The sequence below is a fragment of the Tenrec ecaudatus genome, chromosome 2, assembly GCF_050624435.1.
Source record: "Tenrec ecaudatus isolate mTenEca1 chromosome 2, mTenEca1.hap1, whole genome shotgun sequence".
Lineage (NCBI taxonomy): Eukaryota > Metazoa > Chordata > Mammalia > Afrosoricida > Tenrecidae > Tenrec > Tenrec ecaudatus.
Genome location: NC_134531.1, coordinates 153,003,928 through 153,022,824, shown reverse-complemented (window position 1 = coordinate 153,022,824; position 18,897 = coordinate 153,003,928). Strand labels below are relative to the sequence as shown.

At 39.0% G+C, this 18,897-nt stretch overlaps 1 non-coding gene across 1 annotated transcript; it reads right to left on the bottom strand.

The window, feature by feature from the left end:
• Nucleotides 1-11,838: 11,838 nt before the first annotated feature.
• Nucleotides 11,839-11,976, bottom strand: LOC142442117 (small nucleolar RNA SNORA31). The gene has a single exon (XR_012783363.1). It is a non-coding gene; the product is annotated as a small nucleolar RNA SNORA31 (small nucleolar RNA).
• Between the last annotated feature and the right edge of the window lie 6,921 nt (nucleotides 11,977-18,897).

Genomic DNA, 18,897 nt, shown 5'->3' with positions numbered 1-18,897 from the left:
CAAAGCATGTTGCTCCTGCAAGGTGACATGGAGTCGATTCTGACTCATAAGGACCATAAATACAACAAAGCAAAACACTATTGAGACCTATGCTTTCTCCATCACTGTGCTTATGGCTGAGCTTATTGATACAGCCGCTATGTCAATTCATCTCAAGGACCTTCCTCTTTTTTGCTGCTCCTCCACTTTAGCCACCATGATGTCTAGGGACTGGTCTCTTCTGATAACATGTCCAAAGTATAAGAGCCAGGCTTTTGCCATCCTTACCTCTGAGGAACATTCTGGCTGTATTTCTAAAAGAGATCTGTTTGTTGTTATTTTCACCAACACCAGTATTCAAATGCAATGATTTTTTCCTCCCTGGTCTTCCTTATTCATGTCCAACTTTCAAATAAATATGGTGATTGAAAATACAATGGCTTGGGTCAGACGCATCTTTATCCTTAAAGTAACATCCTTGGTTTTCAGCACTGTAAAGAAGTCATGTGGAGCAAGTTTTACCTGCTCCAATGCATTGATTGATCTTGCCTGTGACTTCCATAGTAGCATTGATTATGGATCCAAGCAAGATGAAATCCTTGACAACTTCAGTCTCTTCTACCTGTAACATGATGTTACAAATTGGTCTAGTTATAAGGATTTTGGCTTTCAATATAAGGATGTAAAGTCGTAGTCCACAATGTAGGCTACAAGTCTTGATCTTCATCAGCAAGTGCTTTACTTCCTTCTCACTTCAGCAAGCAAGGTTGTGTCATCTGCATATCTCAGGTGGTTAAGTAGCCTTCCTCAAAATGCTTTGCTTATTGTCATAGAGCGTAGCTTCTATTATTTGCTCAGCATACATGTGACAGGATACAACCCTGACACATGACTTTTCTCATTTTAAATCATGAAATACTCCACTGTTCTCTTTGTAAAACTTTCTCTTGATCCATATACAAATTCATCACAAGCACAATGAAGTGTTCCGGAATCGGCATTATGCTCAATGCTATCCATACTTTGTTATGATCCACACAGTCAAATTCCTTGTCATATTCCATATTCCACACAAGTAAACATGATCTGGTATTCTCTACTTTCAACCAAAGTCCTCCAGATGTCATTGCTGAATGATATCGCTTATTCAATGTCCTCTTCTGAATCACATGGAACATCTGGCAGCTCCCTATCACTGTACTGCTGCAACAGTTGTTAGACAATCATCAGCAACATTTTACTTGAATGTTATATCAATGATATTATTCTATAATTTGTGCTGTCTTCCAAAAATTTTTGGCCTAGACTATCAGTATTCCCAGTGCTTCATCAGTTTCTTGAAACATTTTAATTGGTATTTTATCAATTCCTGGAGTCTTGTTCTTGGCTAATGTTACCAGTGCAGATTGACTTTCTTTCAGTAACATTTCTTTTCCAAGTACTTCCTCGAGAAACGGTTCATTGTCTACTATTTATTTTTGGTATAGTGCCTTGTTTTCTTTCCATCTTTTTCAGATGCTTCCTGCATCGTTCAGTATTTTGCCAATAAGTTCTTTCAGTCTTAGAATTTGAGGCTTCAATTTTTTTAGTTAAGTTTTTGAGATATATTATGTTCTTCACATTTATTTTTTTAACCTTTGGGTCCTTGCACATTTTATTGTAATATTTTACTTTATCTTCTTGAGCTTCCATTTGAAATGTTCTGTTCAGTTATATTACATCATTATTTTCCCCCTTTGCCTTAGTTACTCTACCATTAAACTTATGTTTCGAAGTCTCTTCTGATACCCACTTTCATCTTTACTTCTTTTCTGTATTTTTAAGACCTTTTGTTTTCTTCATGATTAATGGTCTTGATGTCCTCCCACAACTCATCAGGTCTTCTGTCATTGGTGTTTAATGCATCAAATTTGTTTTTGAAATCTTCTCAACATTAAAGTGGGATATCCTCAAGGTCATATTTTGGCTCTTGAAACCTTTTTTCATTTTCCAAACTTCAACTTGAACTTGGTGTTATTGTGGTCAGGTGCTATCGAGTTGGTTCCCATTCCTAGTGACCCCGTGTAGAGCAGAAAGAAACCCTGCACAGGCCTCGCATTTGTTCTTCTGTTTGAGTCCATCGTTGCACGCTCTCTGTCAATCCATCTTATTGAGGCCTTCCTTTTTTTTTTATTGCGGCCCCTGTACTTTCTCAAGTATGATGCCTTTCTCCAGGCCTGGTCTCTCCTGACAACATGCCCCAAGTACGTGAGACACAGTCTTGCCATCTTCGCTTCTAAAGAGCATTCTGGTGATACTTCTTTTGATACTTCTTTGTTGTTCTTTTGGAGTCCACGGTCCTTTCAACATTCCTCTCCAGCACCATGGTTTAAATGCATTCATTTTTCTTCAGTATTCATAGGGTCAAGTACACCTCACTTCTCAAAGTAACCTCATTGGTTTTCAGTGCTTTAAAAAAGCCTTGTCTAGCAGATTTATCCAATGCAATGCTTCCTTTGACCCCTTGTCTGCTGCTTTTATGAGCAATTATTGTGGATCCAAGTAAAACAAATCCTTGACAACTTCAAACTTTTCTCTATTGGTCATGATGCTACCTATTAGTCCAGTTGTGAGGATTTGGGGTATCTTACACTGAGTTGCTAATTCATATTGGAGACTGCATGTGTGTGTGTGTGTGTGTGCGTGTGTGAAAACCATTTGAAATCTTTTATTTATAAAATAAGCAGGTTACCCAGAGGCAAGCTGGAAAACAGGCACTTCTGTGAGTGCTGCACTACTGGCTGATGCTGACATCCAATTCAGGCTGAAGGCAATCTGCCACCAACAACAGAATGGGGATAGAGATCTTCTGCTTAGGGCCTCTTTCCCAGGAAGCCAAGCCCCAGGAGGCCCCCAAACACATGATCCCTCCAAAGGCTTGTACAGCAAACCTCATCAGGCAGGTAGACACCTTACCTGAGATTCAAGGGCAGGGAAGTCAAACAAATAGAGCCAGGATGGGCAAGGGAGACTTCTCCCTCCACCTGCCTCCCCCGACTCATCCTGCACCCCATCCCGGTGAGGGGGGCTACACCAGATGTAGGGAAACAGCCACCATCTCCCAAGGGGCAGGTAATCTTGTCTGCAACACAACTTGAGTGACAGTGGAGGTTGGAAGGTTAAAGAATAATCAATCTTAGTCTCCTACTCAACTGGGTGTTTATGAGGCCTGATACACAGTAGGTGCTCAAAAAATGAAGAAACAAAGGGACTTGTTTTCTTCATCTTTGTCCCAGCACTTGAAACCCAGTCCAATACCCAGCAGGTAATAAGAACAAATGTGAATGAATTAAAGTCACATGCACTCTTGCATCTCTTGTGCCTAGCACATCTTTGGTGTTTCTTCAGAAAGGTGGGGTGTGGGGGTTGAGGGGAGCAAAAGAACGAAAGGTATCTTGTTCTTCTCCAGCATCACAATTCAAATGCATTCATTCGGTCTAAGGTCTTCCTTATTCAATGTACAACTTTCACATGCATCTGAGGCAATGGAGAATACCATGGCTTGGGCCAGGCACTCCTTAATCCTCAAAGTAACATTCTTGCTCTTCAATATGCTAAAGAGGTCTGGTGCATAGATTTACCCAATGAAATAGGTTTTTTGATCTCTTGACTATTGATTCCATGAGAAATGATTGTGGATCCACACAGGACAAAATCCTTGACTATTTCAACCTTTTCTCCATTTATCATCATGTTACCTTTTAGTGCAATGGTGAGGATTTGGGTCTTTCTTACATTGAGCCATAATCCATACTGAAGGCTGAAATCCTTGATCTTCATCAGCAAGTGCTTCAAGTCCTCCTTACTTTCAGCAAGCAAAGTTGTGCTATTTGCATTTTATAAATTGTTAAAAAGTCTTCCTCCAGTCTTGAAGCCACATTCTTCTTCATATAATCCAGTTTCTCTGATGATTTGCTCAGCATACAGATTAAACAAGTTTGGCGAGAGGGTAGCCTGACACAGACCTTTCCTGATTTTAAAGCAGGCAGTAGTCCCTTGCTCACAACAGTTGTGCACAACCACCTTTTGATCCTTGTACAAGTTCCTCATGAGCACAATGAAGTGTTCTATAATCTCCATTCTTCTCAAATTTATTCACAGTTTATTACAGTCCACACAGTTGACTGCCTTTACATAGTCAATGAAACACAGGTAAACATCTTCCTGATATTCTCTGCTTTGAGCCAAGATCCATCTGACATCGGTAATGATATCTCTTGTTCCAAGTCCTCTTCTGAATACAACCTGAACTTCTGAAACTTCCCTGATAATGTGTTGCTGCCACCTTTGTTGGATGATCTTAAGATAAATTTTACTTATGTGAGATATCAATGGTATCATTCTATAGTTTGAGCATTCTGTTGGGTCACCTTTCTTTGGAATAGGCAATAAAATGATCTTTATTTTTCAGTTGGCCAAGTAGCTGTCTCCCAAGTTTCCTGGCATAGATGACTGTTTTGAGTTGCATTTCAGCATGCTGAAACATTTTAATGGGTATTCCATCAAATCCTGGAGCCTCGTTTCAGAATAATGTTTTTAGAGTGGGTAGACCTATGGCCGGGGGTCTTTGGCATATTCCTTGATGAATGGGGCACAACTCAAGGTCAAGAGAAACAGCCATACAATTGCCTAATATCAGAACTTGGAATGTGCAAAGTATGCATTTTGGAAAATTAAAAGTGGTCAAAAATGAAATAGAACACATGAAGATTTATACTGCAGACATTAATGAGGTGAAATGGACTGAAATTGGCCATTTTGAATCAGAAATTCATATAATTTACTATGTCAGGAATAACACAATCAAGAAGAATGGTACAATATTCCTTATCAAAAAGGATCTTGCTGAACTCTTCATGAATTATAATTCTGTTTGTGGTAGAATAATAGCTATCATCCTTCCAGGAGATCCAATTGAAATCTGTCCTTCAGAATCATTTGTTCATACTCATAAGCTACCTCCTAAGATGCTGGACTGTCAACTAGTGTGGTTTTGCCACAGTGACTCTATGAGAGCATCACTGGTTTTGCAGTCATATCATGTGATCCACAGCTTAATTTGTATCCCCAAGCCCATATTTTCCAACTACTCTTCCTTTCAACTTTTGCATTTTAATCACCATTACCTATCAATGCATCTTGATCGCTTATTTGATCAATTGCCAGTTGAAGACATTAGTAGAATTCTTCAACGTCTTCATCACTAGATGTTTGTTGGTTTATAAACTTGAATAATACTTGTATTAATTGGATCTCCTGGAAGGAGGATAGATATTAGACAATTTGTACGGCTGTTTCTATTGACCTTGAGTTGTGTCCCATTAGTCAAGGAAGATCCCGAAGACCCCCCGGCCATAGGTTTACCCGACTCCCACCGCCCTGACCGACTCCCTTCCAAGAAATCACCTCTTGCTTAGTCACACTGGAGTGCTCTTGTCCTGAGAGGCCCATCCTCCCCCAGTAGCTATAAAAATCATCTGCTTCCTTTGTTCAGCCTTTTAACAATTTGGTAATGCTTAGAAGCTATGCATAAGGTTTCCAGTGTGCTCTTTCTCTGAAGTGGGGACCGGAGTCTTACTTTGTTGTCAGTTCTCAGACTGGAAGCTCTGCTGAAGCCTGTTCACTCTGAGTGGCCCTGTTGGCATCTGAAATACCAGTGACAGAGTTTCCAGCACCATAGCAACTCACACGCCATCACAATATGCCAAACTGACAGTCAAGTGGTGAATTCAATCTGTATGCTGAGCAAATAGAGAAAACCAAACAATATGAGAACAAACACAGCATGGGAATTGGAGGAAGGCTGATCATATTAGATCTTGCAAGGAGATTGGATTAAAGGCCAGAGTTGGAGTTAGGTAATCTCATAGGAAGTTGTTCTGGAAATAGCAAAGTAGATGAACAAATTAGAACATCATGCCTGTGGAGGGCAAGGTATTACATTTAATTAGTTACAAAGAACAGAGTTGATCAATATTCTGGGGGTCATATGGAAATTCAGAAAAGCAAGGTGTATGGCCAGGTCTCCCAATCTGTACCTTTTTTTTGCCATTAGAGTTGATTTGAGACCCATTGTCACGCATTCTTCCCTAACTCCCCAAACTTTAGATTTATCTTAGTCTTAAGGTGGGAGTTTCTCTCTGACAATAATTTTACTCTTGGGAACTGTCCAATATTCCATTGCTGTATTAAAATATAAACCAACTTTTAAAAAATAATGAAGGGGAGATTATCCAGACAGCTGTCAAGGGAATGATTTGATATTAGTGCTGAAATCTTGTTGTACTACACCCTGCAGATTTTAATCTATCTTCCTAAGGTTTTTCACAGCCCAAGTATGATAGGAAGAAGGATCAATCAAAGCCCAAGTCTCTTCAGCATTTTCGTGTACTCAACACAGAACTCAACACCCTGGAAATGACAGAGACCTATGTCGTAGCCTCTTCACTGAAGTCTAGTTTAAAAAAAAAAAACAAACTCACACATATGTGAAAACATAATGCTATTGAAAATATGACTTTAGAATGTGTCAACTTAATTGTGTACTAAAAGGTATGATGTCTTAATTGTTTAGGAAAACTAAAAAGGCAGAGAAACATTTCTGGGGAAAGCCAAAGCTTTGGAAAGACAGAAGTGAAAGAACAGTTAGTTAGGGATGGGATTAAACAAGACAGTGGGTGTGAAAAGGCTCTGTGGATCCTAAATGAACCTATTGTTATTCCTTCACCATCGCTGCCATGGTCACACGTTTTTCTTATCTTGACTAAGTAGCTTTCAGAAAATTCAGTCTAAGTATCAATCTGGGTACATTCTTCTGCCGCCTCCAGCAAAGCATCCTCCCCATCACCATGTTTCGTTCCAGACTTCTATGTCTGGCTTTATTCCTTCGTTTTCTTAGGAACATTTTCTTCTCTAGTCTCATACACATCTAGTTGGATAGAACCCAGTCTGAATAACCCAACAGAGCAAACTGTGGTCTGAATCCGGCAGTAAGAACTGCAGGGTGGCTTAATCAAAATTAATTTTTAATATTTGCTCTGAGTGTGAGGATTTTGTTGTCATGACTTGAGTCTTTCACAATTCTCCACAGGATACTATTCAGCCTCAATAACTGATGGTTTTCAATACGAATTCCCAACCTACTATCCAGAAGGTAGATTGTTACCTCTCCTTATCCTGAAAAGAGGCAGTTTAGCAGCTTTTCCATTATGGCTTTTAGCTAATATTTTAGATGGCCAAGATGTTATCAAAACATGGTATTTAGTTGGATGTTTTCAATTATCATCCCTTATCGACAACAGAATGCCAACTTTAGGGCTATGTCTGTGGAAGTCCTCCATTTCTTGCAAATTCTTTGCAAGGCCCTGTTATGTATGTTCCTCCGTAAGGGGTTGTGTGTTTATCAGTAAGTTCCCACGTAATGAAGATCCACAGAGACATGACTTTTGATTGATGACTGTATTTAAGAAGCTATTTAAGAAGTATTAGGTCTCTATGTCCCTTTGCTCAGGATCGGTTTTTTAAACTACTCTTTTCAGCAGCTTCAGACTGACATGGAACATTTTGTTTGCATTTCATTTTTATTTTTAGACATTTGCAAATGAGCCCATCCTGGAAGTACAATCTGCTCTATCCAGAGGGAGGCAGACTGGTGTCAAAAATCCATGTATGTGCTCCACAAATATTTGTGAAGCAAACGAAGACTGGCAGGCTCTGTTCTAGGCACTGATGATGCAGTTCCTACCCTCCAGGAGTTCATAGCTTAGGGAAAGTATGAGTGTTTAATTGCAGTGTTGAAAGGAAAATCTCTGGACATAGTTCAGGCTAAAATAAAGTAGCTCATCTCATCTGGCAGGCTCAAAATAGGATGTCCTGAAAAAGTGTCAACTGAATATTTTTCTGAATAGTGTATTCAGAAATTTAATAAGCGAGGAAGAACTGAGTCGAAAGTGGGCAAAGTAAACAGAATAAAATGAATTCCCTGAGGATGGAAAGAAGATGAAGCATTGAAAGAACAAAAAATGGGGAGGAGTATCAAGTCTGAAGCTTAGAGAATGACCTTGAAATGTGAGAACATACATTGTTACTGACAGTTAGAGAGGGGCTGGATTATAGAAAGATCTGGTGAACTACTGAGCAAAAACCAAATCAAAATCAAACCAAAAACCAAACCCAATGCTACCAAGGCAATTTTGACTCATAGAGATGACAGAGTGTAATGACCTCATGTTATTTCCCAGTATGTGATCTTTATAGCAAGCGACTGCCACACATTTCTCTGGCATTGTGGCTCATGGGTCTGAATTGCAGACTCTTTGTTAGCAACTGAGTTCTTAGCCACTGCACTACCAGAACTCTTTAGGATATTGACAGGTTTGTAATTTTCCTCTTAACAGTAAAGGGAAAGTTACTAGAAGATTTAAGTAATAAAGGAACAATGTCTGACTTATATTTCTAGAAGTTATCCTGGGTTTTAGATTTCTATTACAACAAGGTGAGAGATGATGTTGACTTTGAATTGGAAATGGCTGTGCAAATGGAGCCATGGTATTACAGTGGTTACACACTGGGCTGTGATCTGCAAGGTCAGCAGTTCAAAGCCACCAGCATCTCCTTGGGAGAAAGAAGGACCTTTCCACTCCGATGGAAATTCACAGTCATGGAAACTCACAGGGGCAGTTCTATCATGTCCTATAGGGTCTCTATGAATCAACATTGATCCAAGGATGGTGAGTTTGGACTGTGTGTGTGTGTGTGTGTGTGTGTTAAAGGAGTAAAGCAATTGCAGATGACAAATATCTAGGAAGTGACATGCGACATGGACAGGATGGGTCACTGAGTAGGGAGAGAGAAGTATGAAAAGTAACATCAAAGTTCCTGGTGTCATGCAGAAAGGGAGAAGGGCAAATCAGATATGGGAAAGCATATCCACTTATTTCCAGGTGAATGAGGAAACTTCACCACCTCTTGCTAACTGATAGTGAACCAATTTGTTACTGGTTTCAGAGACTTTCTTGTTCAAGGAAAGGAGTTGTCCAGGAATAAGAGAGCGAAGGAATAAATATCAACTTTATCTATATGGTGTCTCTGGGCGCCATAATTAAGTAATTGACCACTCACCTGAAAGTTAGGTGGTCAAAGAAGCCCAGAGGTGCCTTGGAAAGCGAGCCGGGTGAAAAGCCTCCAAGAGCAAACCGTCTTGAGCACCCGATGGAATGCAGTCCACGGTCACACTTGGAGTTACCATGATTCAATTAATTTGACTACAACTTAAAAATTGTTATAAACTCCAAATTATTTCCGGATATTTTCACTCATTTTTTTATTCAGCTGGCCTCATATTATTTTTATTATAACCCCAGTGCATATATAACTGGTCATTACCAAATCACCATTTAATCATCTGTGTATATGCTAGTCTCTTAGATAAAGACTAATAATTGATTTGCTTCTTGAATATAGGACTGTCTTCATTTTAGCATTCTAATTAAGTCTATCTCTTTTGTTAGTAATGGCACCGTGATTTGTCGTTAGGAAACACCTTCATTTACTCAAAGCTCATGGGAGGCTGAAAGGCTCCCTCCCTCTTCCTGCTTCTCTACATTGTATTGGTCACTATACAATACCCTTCAACGCCATGCGTTACTGTCCACTCAAATAAAGCAGCGATTTCTGTCTTCACATCTGTACAACGACATTGTATATACTTCTACTCAGGTGTTTCTTAGTGTCTCTGGCTCACAGATGCACCTCTAATTGACTCCTCTTGTTATCATTCTATTTCATCAGTGGTGGAACCAATTGCTCAGCTTCTCAAGATCACAATGTGGCTATATCTTTGATATTTTCTATTGTCTTTTCTATATCAGATTTTTCAGGAATTTTGGATATAACTACATCACAAAAATACTCCCACTAACCACACTGGCTCTTAATAATACTTAGAACATTCTAAATGCTTTTGCATAGCAGTAGGTTACCCTTAGCCCAAATGTTATTTACCTGGCTCTTTCCTTGGTTAACTTTTTCTATTTCAGCTCTCAATATGAAAATCAATTTCTCCTAGGCCTGTTTCAGACTACCCTATCCTATTCAGCATTTCTCCTCACTCCCAGATATTCATTACCGTCTTTGTACACCGTTTATTTCAAACTGCAATATAAATATGTTGTATACAAAATTTATTTTTTGTGTGTCCCAGTAGAATAAAATTTTTGTGAAGGCACATTTCTTATTTGTTTTGTTGTCCCTTGGTAGTGTCATAATTCAGTACAAAACACAGATTACTTGTTCAATAATTTGGTCAAATGAACGGACAAGTGGACATATAGTTATATAAAGATGCATCATTAGAAAATCAGATAACCTTCTCTGAACTATCTCCTGGTCTCGCTATACATCATTGATCAAGTCACTGATAATCCCTGCATCTTTTTCTTCTAATCTCTAATCATGTTATCCTCCTCTACCAGCAGGATCACTAGGTCTATAGTCGGAAGGAGATGCAGCAGTGAAAATATCCAGGGGAAGCCATCAATTATGACCCATGGCTGAGGAGGCCGGCAATGAAAGCTGTGACACAGTGACATGAATGACAGTGTGGGGACCAAAGAGTAGCCCACTTATACATTTGCAGAGTAATGAGTGCCACACAGAGCAAAACATTATCTACATTTGTTGCTGAGATACAGTCAGCCATATGGAGTTTTCTTTAAACATTGCAAAGAAAGTTCTGGAATCCTGTTCTCATGCTAACATCTACAGCTTGAGTCCAAGGTTCATGGTTGAGAGTCTTTTCACTCAGCAAAACTTTGTGCACATTAAAACTTAATTCTTGGGCAGATAATTACATGTAAATGCTTCTGGGCTATTAGTTTCAAGGGGACAATTTTCTGGCCATTTGTTGCCATCTCAAATGTCAAATATAATACACAGAGGGCATCCTGATACATGCAGCATTCTCTCCTAACTAGTATATGAAAGGCAGTAATCAACACTGCAGCTGCAAATGATGAAGGCAGTAAGATATTACTTGAGTTAATAAAAGGATGTAAATTAATTACATGTATTATTTTAAAGAAAATAAAACACTCTCCAATTATGCTACCTGAATACAATTATTCAGTTCAAAGACTGCATTGTCCTAATGAACACTCATATTTTCTGGGACGAGGAGAGAAGATAAGCAAAACTGGAACAATGCCCGACTTTCTGACCCTGAGCATGTTGTTTCCTCGTCTGTAAAGATGAGACGTGTGCTTTACTGGTGCCATCCTTGAAGAATCAGAGAAAGGAAGTGGCACTTGAATACTTTGAAAACCTGAAAATACTATATAGTTATTGTTGTTCTGAGGTGTCATACAGTTGGTTCCAACATACAGCAAATCTATGTTCATCAGAATGAGACACTTCTTGGTCCTGTGTCATCCTCATAATGGTTATTTTAGGTCTGATGCTGCAGCCACTGTGTCAGTCTATCATATTGAAAGTCTTCCTCTCTTTTGCTGACCATCTACTTTACCAAGCATGATGTCTTTTTACAAGATCAAGTCTCTCCTGATAATATGATCAAAGTATGGAAGAAAAAGTCTTGCCATGCTCCCTTCTAACGAGCATTTTGGCTGTACATTCTCCAAGACAGATTTTTTTCGCTTTCCAAATATATATATATATATATATAAAATCATAATTGAAGTTCAATAATTCTTCAGTGGTATTTCTTATTCATCGTGCAGCTTTCCTCTGCATATGGGGCAATTGAAACCTTTACTTTTTTTCCTTTCTTTTTTCTTCTCTTTCTTTTTTTCCTTTTTTTTCTGCCAATGTCATCCCTCATTCAATCTGGACCTGCCACAAAGACAGCCAGAAAGCGCAGGGACTTTGTATTCTTTCGCATCCTAGTGCAAACCAGAACAACGGTCAATTTAAACCTTTGTTTTTTAAAGAGATCTTGTGCAGAAGGCTTGCCCAATATAAAACATGGTTTGATTTCTTGTCTACTACATCCATGAGCATTGGTTGTGGATTCAAGTTAAATAAAAATTTTGACAACTTTAAGAATTACACCATTTCTCACGATTTTATACATTTATTCAGTTAGAAGGATTTTTTTCTCCCTTTACACTGAGCTGCAATTCATACTGCTCTCTCGCTTTCAGGAAGTGAGACTGGGCTATCTGGGTCTCAGAGACTTTTAGTGATCCTTCTGCCAGGTTTTATGCCACACTATTTATGTAGCCCACCCTTGCCTACTCAATAAAATGAGTGAACATCTTTCTGAAAATCTGTGCTTCATGGTCAGACCCACCTCATAAACAAAGACACTCTTCTTTCCACCTTCTCTTCTGAATCCAGCTTGAAATTCTTCAACGTTTAGCTTCAGCAAAATTTTGCTTACATGTGTGATTAGTGATATTGTTGTTAGGTAGCACAGAGGTGGCTACAACCCATAATGACCCTATGCGCAACAGAAGAAAACACTGCGCAGTCCTGCCCTCTCCCCACAGTTGTTCCTCTGCCTAAATCCATTGTTGCAGCCACAGTGTCAGTCCGTCTTGTTGAGCGCCTTCCTCTTTTCTCTGCCCTTCCAATTGACTAAGCATGATGTCCTTCTCCAGGGACTGGTCTCTCCTGATATTATGTCCAATGTATGTAATATGAAGTATTACTATCCTTGCCTCTAAGAAGCATTCTGCTCTTAATTCTTCCTAGACAGATCCATTTGTCCTTAAGCAGTCCATGGTAGTTTCAAAATTCTTCTCCAGCACCACAATTCAAATGCTTTCATTCTTCAGTTTTCTTCAGTCTTCTTTATACAACGCCCAACTTTCACATGCATACGAGGAAAAGGAAAATACCGTGGTTTGGGTGAGGGACACCTTCGTCCTCAAAGTAATATACTTCCTTCTCAACACTTTAAAATGTTCTTGTGCAGCAGATGTACCTAATGCAGCACATCACTGGCTCTCTTGACTGTTGCTGTGAGGACTTTGTTCTTGACAATGGAGACTAGCACAATCTATACTGCAGACTGTGCCCTCGATCTTCCTCTGCAAGTGCTTTACGTTTTCATCACTCTCAGCAAGCCGGGGGTGCCATCTCCATATTGCAGCCTGTTAATAAATCTTCTTTTGATTCTGATATCACATTCCTCTTCATTCAATGCAGCTGTTCTGAGGATTTTCTCTCAGCATTGTAGATTGAACAAGGGTCGTGAGAGAATTCACTCCTGGCACACCCCTTTCCTGATTTTAAACCATGCCGCATGCCCTTGTTCTCTTTGTACAACTGCCTCTTAATCCATATACAAGTTCTTCATGAAGACAATGACATGTTCTGTGATTCCCATTCTTCGCAAGGAGATCCACAATTTAACATGAGCCACACACAGTTGAACACATTTGTATAGTCAATAAGACACAAGTAAATACACTTCTGGTATTCTCTGCTTTGAGCCAAGATCCATCTAATATTTGCAAGGGTATCTCTTGTTCCACATCCTCTTCTCAATCCAGCCTGGCTTGCTGGCAGTTCCTGGTCAATGTATTGCTGTAACTATTATTGGATGACCTTCATCAAAATTGTACTTGATGGGATAGCAATGACACGGTTGTACAGTTTGAGCATTCTGTTGGGTCACTTTTCTTTGGACTGTGTACAAATTTGGATCTCTTCCAGTCATTGCCTTGGTAGCTGCCTTCCAAATGTCTTTCCATAAATGAAGAGTGCTTCCCACGCTGCCTCGGCTTGCTGAAATGTTTCCATTAATAGCCCATCATTTCTGGAGTCTTATTTTTGGCCAATACATTTGGTAAAGCTTAAACTTCTTCCTTCAGCACCATTGGTTCTTGCTCTTCTGATACATCTTAAAATAGTGGACTGGCGATCGACTCGGTGTATGCTTTCCATCTGTCCTTGGCATTTCCTGCATCATTCAATATTTTGCCCATAGAATCTTTGAAAATCAAAACTCAAAGTTTGCTTTTTTTTCTTCAGTTCTTTCAGTTGAAGGTAAACTGAGCATATTCTTCCCCTTTGGTTTTTTAATTTTAGATCTTTACACGTTTCAGTATGATATTGACTTTGTTTTCTTTAGTTGCCCTTTGAAATTTCTATGTAGCTCTTTGACTTCATCCTTTCTTCCACTTGCTTTAGCTACCCAACAATTAAGAAGAAATATCAGAATATCTTCTGAAAACCACTTGACTCTTTTATTTCTTTTCTGTCTTTTTAAGGATCTTTTACTTTTTTCATGAATGATGATCTTGACACCCTCAGGCTCATCAGATCATCTCTCGGCAGTATTCAATGCACAAAATCTGTTCTCAGAATTCAGGTCATATATACACAAGGTTGTATTTTGGCTCTCATGTATTGGTTTTAGTTTTCTTCCACTTAGCTGAACTGGCATAGGAGCAATTGATCATCTGTTTTACAGTCTGCCCCTAGTGCGATTTTTATCTTCTGATATTGAGCTTCTCTATTGTGTCTTCCCACAGATGTAGTCAATTTCATTTCTGTTTATTCTCGCTGGGAAAGAAATGTGTGTAATCTCCTTTTATGTTGTTGAAAAAAGGTTTTGGCCATGAACAGATCATTTGTTTTACAAAATTCTTCCATGTGATCTCCAGCTTCACTTCTGTCACCAAGTCTATATGTTCTTTCCTTTTTTGTTTGCAACTTTGGCATTCTAATTGCCAGCATTTATGAATGTATTTTGACTGCATTTTTGGCCAATTTAAGACAAGGAATTGGTAGAATTTCTTCAATTTCTTCACCATTAACTTTTGTGGTTGATAAATAAATTTGAATAGTTGTTGTTTTGATTGGATTTCCCTGATGGCAGATAGATATAATCCTATCACAGGATTTTTGCACTTCATGATGGATTTAGCAATGTCCTGTGTGATGCCATTCCTCTTTAATGTGGTATTCCAGGCATAGTAAGTGATATGATTTTCTGATTCAAAATGGCCAATTCCAGTCCATTTCAGCTCACTAATGTGTAGGATATCACTTTTCATGTGTTCCATTTAATGTTTGACCACTTCCAATTTTCCTAAATTCATATATTGCACATTCCAAGTTCAGATCATTAGCAGATTTTTTGCAGCTGATTCGTCTTACCTTAAGTTGTGCCCCATCTACAGATGAAGATCCAGAAGAATCTAATCCTACAGACTTTTTTTTAGCTCATGTCACCATGGTAAACCCAACTCAGAGAAGTCAGCTCCTCCTCAGTCACAATTCAAGAGCCCTTGGACCTAAATAACTCTTCCTCTGGCAGTGTCTCCAGCAAGGTTTTGCTTCCATTCTGTTCAAAGCCATGCATACAATTGTCAGGGCCTCCTTCCTTCGGAGGGGGAGCCATGTCTTTCTTTGTCCATTCTTAGTCTGGAAGTCTGCTGAAACCTGTTCAGTTTAGGTGACACTACTGGGATTTGAAATACCAGTGACATAGCTTCCAGCATTGCAACCCACAGACCAGTACAGTACAACCAACTGGCAGACAAATCATGGGATATAGTGGGATGTAGTTGAAGAATTTTTATATTTCATCGTATCAGTATTTTTGAGAATGGGCACAAATATGAACCTCTTCCAGTCTGTTGGCTAGGAAACTGTCCTCAAAGTGTCTTTAATTGGCCTAAAACAGTGCTTCCAGCACTGCATCTGTTTGCTGAAACATTTGCTTAGCACACTGATTGGAATTTCAAAGTGGACTTTTATGGAAAACTCTGATGCACACCTTTCTTGATTTTAAACCATTCAGTATTCTCTTGTTCTATTCACACCACTGCATCTTGATCCAGCTTCCTCCATTCGCTTTATCTATTCTACATTGAGGAGCAACTTTTAGAGTCTCTTCTGACAGACACTTTGGCCTTTTCTTTCTTCCTTGTCATGGTCTGTTTCTCTCGTTATGTGGTTTGTCTAGGAGCCCCTTGAGGAGAGGAACCATTCCATATTCACTCACATGATAGCTAGAAAAGTTATAATTTTATCATGCAACGATCATGTAGTAAATCAATAAGTATGCTATCTGGCTGCTAAAATTTTGCAAAGAAGAGTTTTCCATGTGGTTCAAGAAGGGAACAAATTTTGCACTGGAAAGGGATAAGGACAGGGAAAATGCTCAGCATGTGTTCTAATATCTAATATGGTCAAAACCCCTCCTTTACATCTCCAACTAGGATTGCTAAAACATGTCTTAAAAGACTGACACAATTCTATGATCTGAGCCTCTAGAGAATGTATAAGAATGGATCATTTCCTTTCCTGCTTGCCTGCCACAAATATATAGATCAGTTGTTATGTACTAAGCACCGACATAATAATTATGATTAAACTACTTACCTTTACTCTTAGCTCTCATGGCATCTAGAATTTAATGGTGGGGACAGACATTGCCAAATATTCACAGAAAAAATTGTGCAATGGCAAATGTGATAAAGATATCCAGAGCTGTATGTACTTATACGTCAAAAAGATGTAGAATAATTAATTATATGTAGTAGAGAGGTAAGCAGCTTTAGGAGGAGGAGAACAAAGATTCAGCGATGGAGAAACAATTGTCATAAATTGAGACTAAGCCAGACTTGTTATTAAGATACTAAGTGGTTTAGTGGATGGTGTGGCATAACAGTTGTTTGGAAATCCAGTCTAGCCCTACTGGACTCAGTAGTCCTCATTGGAAGAGTACAAGGAATGGGAAGACAGTAGCCGGCTTTAAACAGACAGTCTAGGGATGAAACAAGATGGTATCTTTTAGTTTGGGCCGAGTATTTTAACCACTGCACCACCAGGACCCCTCTTTGGACATATCTCACTGCAATTGATTTGAATTCAACTCCTAGTTCCCCTGGAATACAGAGGATAACTGCCTCTGGGGATTTCCAAGACTACAAATGTGCGGGAGTAGAAAGCCTTAACTTTCTCCCATGAAGTGACTGCTGGCTTTTAACTGCTGACCCTGTAGTTAGCAGCCCAACATATAAATGGATATTAGTTATTATTTTCAGTCACTAGATATCTAAATTCCTTTTATTTGCAATTCTCTCTCTTCTGAGGGAGGGCCCATTTCAAACTTTGCTTAGCCAAGGCTTGTGAATCTGGCTGCGGTTTCACCAGCTGGATGTACCTGCCACAGACTTTAGTCCAGAACATATTATGCGATGATATACTAACTCTCCACTCTTAGTTTTGCAGAGAGTGGTATTAATAAAATGACTATGTCTGATTACCTTTGAGTTAGATGGGACAGTGATAATTTTAGCAGCAACATCCAAAGACCTGCCTCAGAGATATTAATGGTGTACATTTCAGAGTTCACTTTGCAGGGCAACTGTGTGTTGTCTCCTGCTCATCTTTATGAAGAAATTGTAGCCATCACTTTTGGCTAAGTCAATTCCCATCTAGGTCTCTTGATTTACCAGGGATTAGGGAAGCTTCCCAATATCTATTAAGGACATTTTCTTTCCCCCCTCAATTAGCCAGATTTCATTTCAGTTCTTTACAATGAGGATATGATTGGTACTGTAGTTAAGGTGATAAAGACAAAGACAAAGATGATGATGATTAAACTTATGCTGTAGAAAATAATTCAATATCTCAGGGAGATAGCATATAGGCGGAGAAGGTTGAGATTGAAATTTTATTTTGGCATGAGGTAAATGGTGTTGAGTATTAGGTGGTCTTAGGAGATGGTCAGATATGATGTAGGCTGATACTAAGTATTCACAAGGCAGACAGAGAGAAAGGAATATATTCAAGGAAAATATTGAAGATGAGATTTTACATGATAGTTTCTTTAGCCAGGAGATCACACAGGATAGAACTAATGACCTAAGATGCAAATGTTATTAGTCCAATCAGAGATATTTGGACTTCAAGGGACTCGCCTCCCATGTGCATCATTTAAACTGGGTCAACGACCTCAAGGGAGGAGGCTCAGAGGTTAAGTCAGCTAACACAACTTTGACCTTTTTAGTAGGTGAGTCAGACATTTCTCTAGTAATTCCTTATGCTGGTAAGGACCAAGTATTTTGCAAATGTGATTATGAAAGAAAGGTATTCATAAATAATGCTTTATTTGGTGCTTTCTCAAAAGTCTCCAATGCTAGAAGGCCAATACAATGAGAAAGTTGTGACCAGTGTAGCAGCAGAGTCCAGCAAGGGGAATCACTTTTATTGGAATTACTTTTATTGGGGTGCGTCATTGTTTCCCCTTAAATTCATTAAAAGTTTCTGAGACAAATAAATAAAACATAACTGATACAGATTCAGTCTGCTTTCCTTGCATAGATCATTAGAAGTGGTAATTGCTTCCCAACCCCCAGGAAGTTCTCATCTCTAAGAATAAAGTGTCACTGTGCGATTGCCTGGAAATTGTTGTTATTCTGAGGAATTAATTTACTCTAATTAGTTTTAAGCCCATTAACAGGAATAGAAAGCCGAGCAAGGGAAGGGAGTTCTGAAAACAACATTTTCCTCAGCCAGTGGTAAGAACTTTCCAGGCGCTTAACAATTTGGCCACTGGAAATCAAAACTTGTTAAAATACCAAACAAAACATATATAAATCAGGATATAACTAGTATGATTTCTAGAAGGCACATTCGCTTGTGTTCTATTTTTGGGGGATAAAGTTCAAGTATATGCCTTTTTCTCTCCCAAGAAGGTTTCCCAGGACACCAGAATCAGGGATATGAATGGTAATCCAAGTTTGCAAACGGTTGAGAAAGGGCAGCTGATTGTGTTGATTTGTACACATTGAAGTAATCCAATCTTCCCTATTAGGCATCTAGGACAACTTTCTACACCTCTTCGAGGTCTCCTGTTTTAAAATATTTGCCAGTAATTTTTCCCATTCCAGTTATTTC